Source organism: Neolamprologus multifasciatus, chromosome 15 (assembly GCF_963576455.1).
Source record: "Neolamprologus multifasciatus chromosome 15, fNeoMul1.2, whole genome shotgun sequence".
Lineage (NCBI taxonomy): Eukaryota > Metazoa > Chordata > Actinopteri > Cichliformes > Cichlidae > Neolamprologus > Neolamprologus multifasciatus.
Window position 1 is genome coordinate 28103519 of NC_140453.1, and position 11130 is coordinate 28114648.

At 42.5% G+C, this 11130-nt stretch overlaps 1 protein-coding gene across 2 annotated transcripts in view; it reads left to right on the top strand.

The window, feature by feature from the left end:
• The window catches only part of LOC146502341 (cadherin-2-like), a 109783-nt gene that overhangs the window by 23121 nt on the left and 75532 nt on the right, over positions 1 to 11130 (top strand). The window lies entirely within an intron of this gene.

The following is an 11130-nucleotide window of genomic DNA, read 5'->3' on the forward strand; positions in this document are numbered from 1 at the left end:
GACCGCTGTGACGTCTTCCTGGTAGAGGTTTTAGTGCTTTAAGTATCAAATACACAAATGTTTGGAGTCCAGAGCAGCGGGGTGTGGTCCATCTCTGAGCGAAGGCATGGCTCAGGAGGATTATGGGATTTCTCCCGATGAAGAGGGGGGGGGGGGGGGGGGGTGCTGATTTCAAAATGATGCAATTTCAAACTCATCTTTTGTTACAGTCATAATCCAACTGTGTGCTAACTGCAAACAGCCCTCAGCAGCATTGTCCCTGTATGTTAGTGTGTGTTGGTCAGCGCAGGCTGACAGCTGTGTGTGTGGATTAGCTGTGAGTCCATAATGTGCATGTGCTGCCTCTGTGAGTTAGCAGCCTTAATCCTGGCTCCCAGTTTACATCCATGAACTGAATGTTTATAGTCAACCTTCAGTCTCAGGGGAAACTATAAATACTCAGAACCTGCAATTAAAGCTTAACTATAGTTTTAAGCACAAAAATAGTTTCCAAAAAACATGAAGACAGAAGTTTTCTGCAGGAGTACAAGGAGGCGTCTAAATGCACGTTTATATGTTTATATGCCCCGAAGAAATGATCTGTTTTTGGACGAGATGATATGCAGAGCTCGCCCGTCTGTTACGTGCCGTACGCCACGCGCCGTACGCCACGCGCCGTACGCCACGCGCCGTACGCCACGCACGTGCAGGTGGACTTTCTTTGACTGTGAGGCAGACACAGGTGAACAGCAGGCTTCTTTATGTTCACATGATTGTTGTTGCAGATTACAGGCGGGAAAATAAGCATCATTTGGTGTTTCCCTGTTTCCTGCTGTGTGTGCCACCTCGTGGCCCTGAGATTTGTTTTTCCCTGGAATGTGGAGCAAAATCCGGGGAATGGGTGAAGGATGCTGGTGCTCACTGAGGGGTTCTGGTTGGGTCATGTGATGACATACAGTCAAATGTAATGATCTTTTTCAAATGTTTGAATGCAGTGCCTGCAGATAGTTTTTGTGTACAACACTGAGCGTTTCCATGATCGTACAACAGTTTCAGTAAATATAAATCGAGGCGTAGCTGCGACGCTCTGAGTCAGGAGCAGTCTTTGTCTCTCCGTCACCTTTTAGCTGAAATCACCTGCAGCAGGCGTTTCACGTAGCTGCTCAGCTGCATGTTTAAGGCTTTATGCTCGTCCAGTTTCTAAAGTCTCATCAAATAAAAGCTTTAACCAGACCATCCCTTCTTCTTACATCCACCTCCGATTAAAGATCAGCTTTCAGACAGATGGCCTCACATTATCTTCAGAATTCATAGTTGAGTTGACTTCAAGCTGCCCAGTCCCTGAGGCAGCAGAGCCCGTCTGATTCCCGGCACCGTGCTTCACAGATGGCGTGCTGTTTCTCCGCGGCTCTGCAGCAAACGTGTGTGACGCGTCCCACCTGCCTCTCCCTGAGGATGAGCTCATCTTTGGCACCAAATCTGGAAGCTGGATCGATCCATCTTTGCTGAACTGCATTAACACGTCTGATTATTCTTTCAAAGAAATTCAAATATTAATATCTTAAAAATAAGAGAACCATCAAACTCTCATCAGACAATACAAAACATACGGGTGCGTATCTTCTCATTTAAATTTGTTTTTTAGACGCAGGCTGCAACCTCAGCGTTCTCTTCTTCATTATTTAACACATTTGAAGCCTTTTTATGAGATAATAAACATTTTCTAATAGCTAATTCAGCTGATATCCATCCACTTAATTACAGTAGACTAAGGCCTTGTACTGTTTTTTTACTTTACTATTCTGTGCAGCATATTTATCAGTCCACTGATGTGTGACAGCTGCTGTGTCTGAGATTAGCCCACATGCTTTCAACTGGTTTGTGGGTTGCCAGGTTGCACTAAAAGATAAGTATGATAACTGTGTGTAGAGTGGATTGCACAGACAATGGCAACATGGGTAACATGAAAGAAACATCTGTATCTTCCAGATATTCAAAGTCAAATTCAAAGCTCAGACTGGAGGGTCGGACTCACAGACTTCACTCTAATTATAGTGTTTGATAAATGTGTACATGTTCTATGTGACTAATTCGTTTTATTATATTTAATTAATTATTTGAATTGTTATATTAAATACAGAATATTGATTTTCTGTTGCATTTGTTTGAGTCTATACACACACACACACACACATATATGTGTGTGTGTGTGTGTAATACTTTGGACAGTTTTCATGGATTTTTTCAGTTTTATTTCAGCTGCCAGATTCTCTGCTCTTATACGTTGCTGGTTATACGTTGATTCGATGTATGTAAACTGGATTAAGCATTAAAATTAGACGTGTAAATCCTGTTATATTACTGTAGCATGATGAAGCTTAATATTTGTGTATTATATCATGACTTAGAACAAAGATTGATTATTCTAACTGTAAATGAAACCACAGCGGTTTGAAGCGATTAGTGTGGAAAACAAACATTTACTCTCTCCGACGCTGTAACCTGATTGGTCTGCAGTTCTTCTCATTAACATCCTGTTTAGTTTTAGATATGTAACAAGCACACAATCAGCTGTACATACATAATACACAATCTTTCAGATAACGGACAGATATTTGTGAGATCATGATGCATCTGTGAATTATTTTAACGATCTAAATATGTACAGACAGATACACTTAATAATCATGAAAATGATGTTTTATTACATTTACAGTGATTTTACGTTAATTTACATTTGAAATGTAAAATCAGTCTATTTATGTAAATTTAATGATGTTCTAGAAGAACAGAACAAAACTAAAATACACAGTAAATACTTTTATACGACAGTTTATTTTTACAGTGCGTCTCTGTTTTGGGACAAATATTCACTCCGACTTGAGCTGCAGGACTAAAGCCGATCAGATTGTGCCGTAATTATTTTCTTTAGCTCTCAACTTTCTGACAAAGGAGCAACAGTAAAAAAACAACAATGATTTGATTTAGCAGAGGTCTGAAAGCCAAAGCACGGATTATTCTGGATTATGGATTATGACTCCAAACAAAATAGAAATGTAAGATATGTTTAAAAAAATAAATAAATATATAAATAAGTAAAGCCTAAACACATGCAGTGTGTAAGACGTTATGAGTGTAAGAGCAGCTGGAGCCTGGATCAGAGACGTCTGGGCCAAAATGTGATGATGTGTTTAGTCCAGTTAGTCCAGTTTGACCAGTTTGACCAGTTTGGCCTCAGTGAGTCTGACGGAGAACAAAATGAAGCAGAAATATTTGTTCCATCACCTGAAAAAAGCAGCGAGCAGGCTGTTCCTGCACAGACGAGGACAACAGAGCTGGAGAGTCATTCTTTTAACACGTGTGAATCAAAGCCAATTTTCAGTTTACCCACTGACTTCAAGCAAACAACACTGTTCATACTTTGTGCTTTAATTGGTTTTTTGCTTCATTAATTCAGATTTTTGTATTAAGCATCAAAGGAAATCTAACGGGATAGCCGATGATTGCAGTCGCCAGCAGAAAATGATCACCTGCTCTGCTGCGTCCCTCAGCCTAAGCGAGCTTATTCCTGTTTTGAGCTGTCAGTGATGAAGCTGCACAGGACCTGCTCAGCACCAAGGAAGCAGAAATACACAGGAAGTCACTGGTGTGGCCTAATGCACCGAGCAGAACGTGCAGAGCAGCTGCAGCTTTATGCAGGTTTCCTCTCAGCCAGCGTACACCAACCACACCAGCACCAGATATTAATCTTATCCAGGTCAATCCTGAGAAAACACAAGATAATAATACGTCAGAGTTACAAAGATTTTGAGGCGTCGATCCAAATAGAGATCCCAAACTTCGCTCTGTCCCCGTTGGAGTCATCCTGGTCAGGCGCCTGAATCACCTCAACTTCCTTTCATTGCAAAGAAGCTGCAACGAAAGATAAGCAGACTTATCTGTAAATGAAGCTTCAGTCACTCTTTACAGGAAGCATCTTCCCACTGCTTGTATGCTGCATCTGTGATTAACATCTCATTTAACAAAAGTCTTCAGGTTCATGCTATAAACTGGAGTTTGACTTCACTGATCTGAGGATTTAAACTATGCAAAATGTGTCTGTTTGGCTCATTCAGAAACATAACAGCTGTAGCTGGTTACAGTGTGAGGTTGGAGGGCAATGTGATGACCCAGCAACTGAAGATGCACCAGTCAGTGAGGTGATTTCACATCTTGGAACAAAGAGCGAATCATAGCTCAATACGTCCAACTCAGCATCAGAAGTTCAAGCCAACGATGAATCTTAGTTCCTCAGATCGATCAACCTGCTGCTGTAACACACATTTATGTTCTGCATCTTTATGTCACGAACTGCACGGTGTACAAAAGGACAAAATGCTATTGAAGATGGCCGACTGAACAGTGAGGCGGCGGCTGAACCGTGAGGCGGCGGCTGAACAGTGAGGCGGCGCGTGCTCTGTGCAGCAGCCTGCAACAACCAGCAGTCAGCTGATTTTCATCAGTAATTACTGAGCTGATTGATTTGGGATCTGTGAGACTGCAGAGATGTGTGAGAGCAGATAGTAGAAACAGAAAATCAGTAAGTCTGCAAATATTCATCTGGTTAAGAAGCAAACGTAGAAAGAAAAGATGCACAGTGTTCCTGTTCAAGTGCTGAAAGGTTACATGAAGTCTTTTATTACAGCTCTGGTCCCTACCAACCACCAGTGTGCCGAGGTGCTCGGACAGCAGCCTGAACAGGAAGTCCACTGCTCGGCTGTATTTAAAAAGCCATCGCACAGGCCCTCGGGTGCTGTCACACCGTTTATCTCTGTGATGAATTCGGCTTCTCCGTCCCTCCCAGCGCTGCAATCGATTTTCTCCAGAAACTAGACTTGTGTCATTTACTCCCCCAGGATCATATTCAGAGCAAGAACACACAGCTATCATCCGTTTACATCATATAACCTGATAGCATACTGCCTGAACCCTCTCAGGTTTCTGCCTCACAGATTTCCCTGAAGCGTTTTCCTTTGGTGTGAGCAGCCCAGAGGAGCACGAGGGGAGAAGATGTTTGCCCCCACAATGACTCTAAATGTCTGCTCCTGAGCCAGATTAAAGCTTTATTTCACATGAAGCTCTTTTAAGTCTAAAGAGAAAGTGGGGAGGTTATGGAGGGGGAGGGAGCAGGGGAGGGAGCAGGGGGAGGGAGCAGGGGGAGGGAGCAGGGGAGGACCTGTGAATGGCTTCATTAACACGAGGAGATGGGTTCATTAACACCCAGCAGCCCTGCTGAAAGGAGAGTCCCACTGTTAGACTGGGGAGGAACAAGGCATGCAACGCACGTGTGTGTGTCTGTGTGTGAGTGTGTGTGTGTGTGTGTGTGTGTGTGTGTGTGTTGGCAGGTGCAGGAGGTGATAATTGGTAGTAGTCTCATGTTTGCTGAGGCACAGATCTAAAAGTCGAGATCTTCACTGTCTCGTTGGCTCTGAGAGTCCAGATTCCCCCGTGGCCGTCTGTGTGCGTCTCTCTTCTTTCTTTTCTCTCCGTCTCCTGCGTCCAACCCTTTCTCTCTCTCTGACGGGGAATAGATGGCCTTGTGTGAAGAATTTTAACTGGCGCTGCTCTTGATGCAGGGCTGTGTGGAAATGGAGGAAAAGTTGCTGGTGAACAGTATGTGGCAGTTTCACAAAGCCAGACTTCTCTTCAAAGAGCTGCTCTCTGCTACAGCGCTGCCACCATCCAGCAGCCGTGACCAAACGTCTGTGGAGCTTTTGTTGTTTGCTGTGCTCTCTTGCCAGACGAGTTTCACCGGATGTGTTGCTGTTAAGCTTTAAATTTTGCTGAAAATCGTTGACCAGGGGAATTAAGAGTCCTGGAATTTCTTTTTTTTTGCCAAATTATTGACGATTACTGATCAAAGAGAAAAGAATTAATTGATCATTGTAATTGCATCTGAATGTGTTAGTTCAGTGGTTCTTAACCTTGTTGGAGGTACCGAACCCCACCAGTTTCATATGCGCAGTCACTGAACCCCTCTTTAGTGAAAAATAAAATATGATTTTTTTCAAATTCAAGACATATATATGTTTCTTACTGGTGCACAAAATGAGCCATGCGTGTCATGGCGGAGGCTCTGCCGAACCCCTGAGACCGACTCACCGAACCCCTAGGGTTCAATCGAACCCAGGTTAAGAACCACTGTGTTAGATGAATAAGAAAGACTCCTGTAGGTTATGAACATATGAACATGAACAAGTTACAAAATAGTTCACTTTTTCTTAAATGTATATCTGTATCTGTCTGAAGGCAGTTTGTATCGTAAGACCTGCAATATTAGAGACAGAAAGGCCCTGCAGGAAAACCAGTCTCAGTGAGGGACAGATACCTACTGCAAATGAGAGAAAAACAATTCTTATATCTTGTGAGGGAAATACAAACACAAGTAGTCATACATGGAAATGCGCAGTCCGTTTGCACGGTTCGAACAAGCTTGAAATCAGCGTTGGTGAAGTCGCCTTCACTCTGCACACGGCCTGAACTCTCACAGGAAGCTTTCAGCAGTTTCATCTATACGTCCGTTTGCTTCTCGAAGGACATTCAAAGCTTTTCTTTGGATGTTTGGTGCCCTTTGTTATGTCCTGTGTCGAGCTGATCCCACACGGCTTCAGTAATGTTAATAATGCAGTAACGGCGCCGGCTGTGAGGAGGCAGTATAACCGATACTGTTATACTGGGATTACTGGGGTTTTGTTTCGATCCACACTGGCAGTTTGTTTGATCAAAAACAAAGGCGCTGCCAGTCTTTCTTATAGCTTTCATACACTGGTCATCTGCTGTACAGAGTTTGTTGGGTTTCACCTTTTTGGTGCAAAAACACTGATTTATTCCTTTCAAGCTGTGTTATCGTTGGCAGAAGAAAAACATTCCTCTGAAAACAGTCAGGTACAAGAACTGGACTGAAAATGAGGGAAAGCAGCCAATTTCCAAAGAAAACACCTGGAAATCTACTGATCGTGACCACAAATGAGTCTGGCTCCACAGCAAAACATGAAAACATGAGTTTTGTTTGTTTTCAAACGTATGTCTATACACCAAGCCCATCCTCATTGCAGGATATGAAACACTGCTGTTATGCAGAGCTTGTATCAGTGCCGTGTGCAACGTTGGAGTCAAGAGTTAATCGTTCTTTGTTAGAAACAAAAAGGTCTATATTACGCGATTGCAGGGTGGTGGTGAAGTCACAAGCTTTCCCACTGTTTAAATACGACTCCAAGCATCCCTGTAAGGCAAGTCAAGAGTACTCGTCACACTGTTGCCTGTTTTGTGTGTCAGGCTCTGCAGGAAAAGGAGAACTTAATATTATGTCTGACAAAACAGCTGTACTTGACATCCTAGCAATCGGGAGACTGCAAGTTTGAAATGAAGCCCCTGAACAGTGAGGGCTGCTTCAGGGAAAACTATAACATTCATAACTTTAACATTCATAACTTTAACATTCATACATGTCTTTACTGAGAAAACCATCTTTACAGCATCTCACCATGTTACCGTGTCACCAACTTTCTCAAGGACGTTCACCACAGTTAACAAATGTATTAGTATGACATACAAGCCACTGCTGGTGTCCTGATTCTATTCAAAGGCAGGTGGTTTTACTAGAAGTAATCATGCTAACCTCTGCAGGGTGGTGCAGTGGTTAGCATCGTTGCCTCACAGTAAGAGGGTCCTGAGTTCAATGCCTCCATCTAGCTGTAGAGTTTGCATGCTCTCCCGGTGTTTACGCTGGTTCTCCTCCCACAGGCCAAAGACATGCGGTTTGTGGGATTAGGTTAGTTGGCAACCTGGCAGGGTGTGCCCGCCCCTCGCCCTGTGGTTGCTGGGATAGGCGCCGGCGACCCTCACAAGGACAAGTGGAAGAGAATGGATGGAAAAATGAAGAAGCTGAACTAAAATAATTATTAATTTATACCCCTGGGAGAGCGCTTAGATCAGCAGGCCAAATGCTCCTGGTGCGACCTAGATCTCGGCTCAAGACCAGATGTGACCGCGCATTCGCCGCTGTCGCACCCTAGCTCTGGAATAACCTCTAGCTATTCGGGCGTCTGATTCAATTCAATCTTTTAAATCTCGATTAAAAACATATTTGTTCAGTCTTGCTTTCCCCGCCTCCTCGAGCCCACATTTCTGGTGTACTGTAAGTTATCTTTTTCGCTTTATTAATATTTATAATGTTTTAACCTTCAGCCTTTCAGGTTGTGCCTACTACGCCTGGTGTATTATTGGTTACTTATGTCACCACCTGTTAGTATATTTTATTTGTGTTTGTATTTATTATTGCTCTAACTCATTCTGTGGAGCACTTTGGCATACCTGTGGTTTTTGAAATGTGCTATATAAATAAAATTGTATTGTAAGAGTGTGAAAGGAAAGGCAGGACTCGAGGTCCAGATGATGGACATCATGTGGCAAACATGGTGGAGGCAATGTGACGATATGTGAATTCACTGATGGAGCAGCGTCACCTGCTGTATTTTTGGGGTTGACTCACAGTTCAGTTTAATAAGGACCCAAAACATAGTGTGAAAGTGTGAAAGCAAGCCAAGAGCTTCTTAAGCTCTGTAAGCTTTATTTGTTTAAGGCCAAGTCTGATGTTGGATGATTCATGATAATAACAACTGCATTGTTTTTCTTGGTGCATTAATTATCCTGTAATTTGGTTGTGATTTCTTCTTGTTTAACATCATTTGTGGTAAATTAGAAGTTTTTCCAAACAGCGAGTGATGCTCTACTTCGAGGGATAATCTCGTCCTTTCTGCTGTGCCAGATATTTTAATTTTGTCTCTTTCTTTGAACACATTGCGACTAACCTACATGTAGGGAACTTCATGCTGTGCAGTGCAGGGAACAGCTGTAATTGGCAAACGCAGGCATGTGGTCAGGTGCTGATTTAGGGAGCTCTTGATTAGCTTTTGCTGTGGGTGCTGTTGGTGGAGAGCACATTTTACTATCATTTAACTGTGTGACGCTAACATTGTGATGCAGATTAAAAGCACTTATCAGGGGATATTTCCATGTAAATAACCAACAATACTGGAGAGAGAGTCCAGATGTGTGAGTAACCACGTGACGACGAACTCACTTTTAAACATGAATCCTGGACCAGGCTCAGGGAGTGGCAGCCATCTGCCGTTACCTGTGTGTGGTGAGAAGGAAAAGCAGTGGACCTGAATAAAGCCAGGAAGTATGATCTGAACTTATGTTCAAAAGAAACGGATCATGAAGAATCTGATAAACGAGTTTTTAAATCTTTAAACCATGAAATATTAAGCTGTGGCATTTAGCCCCAATAAACACGAGTCTAAATCAGCTATTGTCTCATTAAAACAAAAAGATGACCAATATAAATGTAACCATTTTAGGCTGTATTTTAGTTTCTATATGGATGTGTGTGTATACGTCTATGTATGAAAACTGTCATTTTATAGGAAAAGGGTGGCAGTCATTACAGTCCACTGAGGTAAATATGCTTGAGGATGAGTGTGCATGTCCCCACTATCTCCAGTGACTGTCCAGTGTTTGTCCCGACGCTGCAGCCACTCGTCCGTGCTCCGGTTTATTAGAAACGAGAGGCTGAGTGGATCAGCCTGAACATGGCTGCGTGTTCTGCTTTAAGCCACTCGGCTAATCTGTCTGTTTGCATTTCTAATTTGTGTGTCTGATCAATGCAGGCACTGATCACAGCCTTAACATGGAGAGTTCCTGCGATCGCAGGTTTTGTTTAGTCTCAGTGGACATACAGCAGAGCTGAGCCTCTGTTTAAACTGAATCACAATAAAAAGAACGAAGGACCTCAAGATGAGCAAATGTTCCTGACTCACTGTTGAAGGCAGTGAAAACACCTGTGAAGCACAATGACAGCAGATGATTAATATGATTCAGCTTCAGAGTAATTGGTTTGCCTGTTGTGCTGTTATAAATGGACAGTTCCTGGAATCGCTCTATTACAAACGAATTGGAAAACACACTCTCTGACCGCAGGTCCAGTGACCAGCCTGATTTCTCCCGAGGCTGTTTTGTGGTTCCATCCTGGCGCTGTTACAATTAAATAAAGCAGCATAATGAAGTAAATCTCATTTAGCTGTGAGAGTCCACTAAGACAATCAGCAGTTGTCGCAGATTTGCGCTACAGATATCGATTGTCTGTCCAACGCTGTAGGAATAACAGATGGGAGCTCTGGTTAAGATGAGGCTTTCCTTAAACCACTTCACTCTGCAGCAAACTCTCCTCGTTTCACTCAGTGTGTGCCTGTGTGTGAATGATGGGAAAGCCACCGTAAAGCAGATTTATATCACATTCATAAAGCTGATTTATATCACATTCATAAAGCTGATTTATATCAGTGAACAAGTCAGCGATTGAGTGTTAGTGTTAATTTATGCTAATGCACCACTGCAGAATTCACTAACAGGGCTCGCAAAATTTCAAACCCCTGGTAGCCCTTCGGGTAGGCACTCTTCAGTTTTTGGTAGCCCAAAATAAATTTAAGTAGCCCGAATAAAAAAGAGAACAATGTTTTGAAAGAGACAATGATGTTTTGTTTCCTTTACAATATTATATACTAAATAATATTGTAAAGGAAACAAAACATAAATCAAAAAATTGTTCAAACACAAATTACAACAACTGTATAAAAATTCCAATCAACTCAAATTGGTTCTAATTGAACAGTGTGCTGTTTGGACTGAGCCCTCCTCACCTCCCAGCCTTATATTTAAGAACATATCGTATTTTCCGCACTATAAGGCGCATTTAAAATCCTTTAATTTTCTCAAAAATCATCAGTGCGTCTTATGTATGAATTCTGGTTGTGCTTACTGACCTCGAACCGATTTTATGTGCTACACAGCGCTCAAAAATCTGTCAAAAATGTTTTAGTCTGACTTTGCTAAGCTATGAAGCCGCACCGCCTGATGTTGGAGTATTACGGCTGCCGTAGTCAGGAGCCTCACGGAGTAATCTGGGTCCTAAACTCCGTCACCTTCAGGTCCCAAAGTCAAACAAACACTGCAGCATCACTGAGAGTTAAAACCTAAATTCTTTCATTTTTAATAAAATGATCAGTGTTGCTGCTTTACCAGGTTTAACAATGAAGGTTTAACATCTATCCA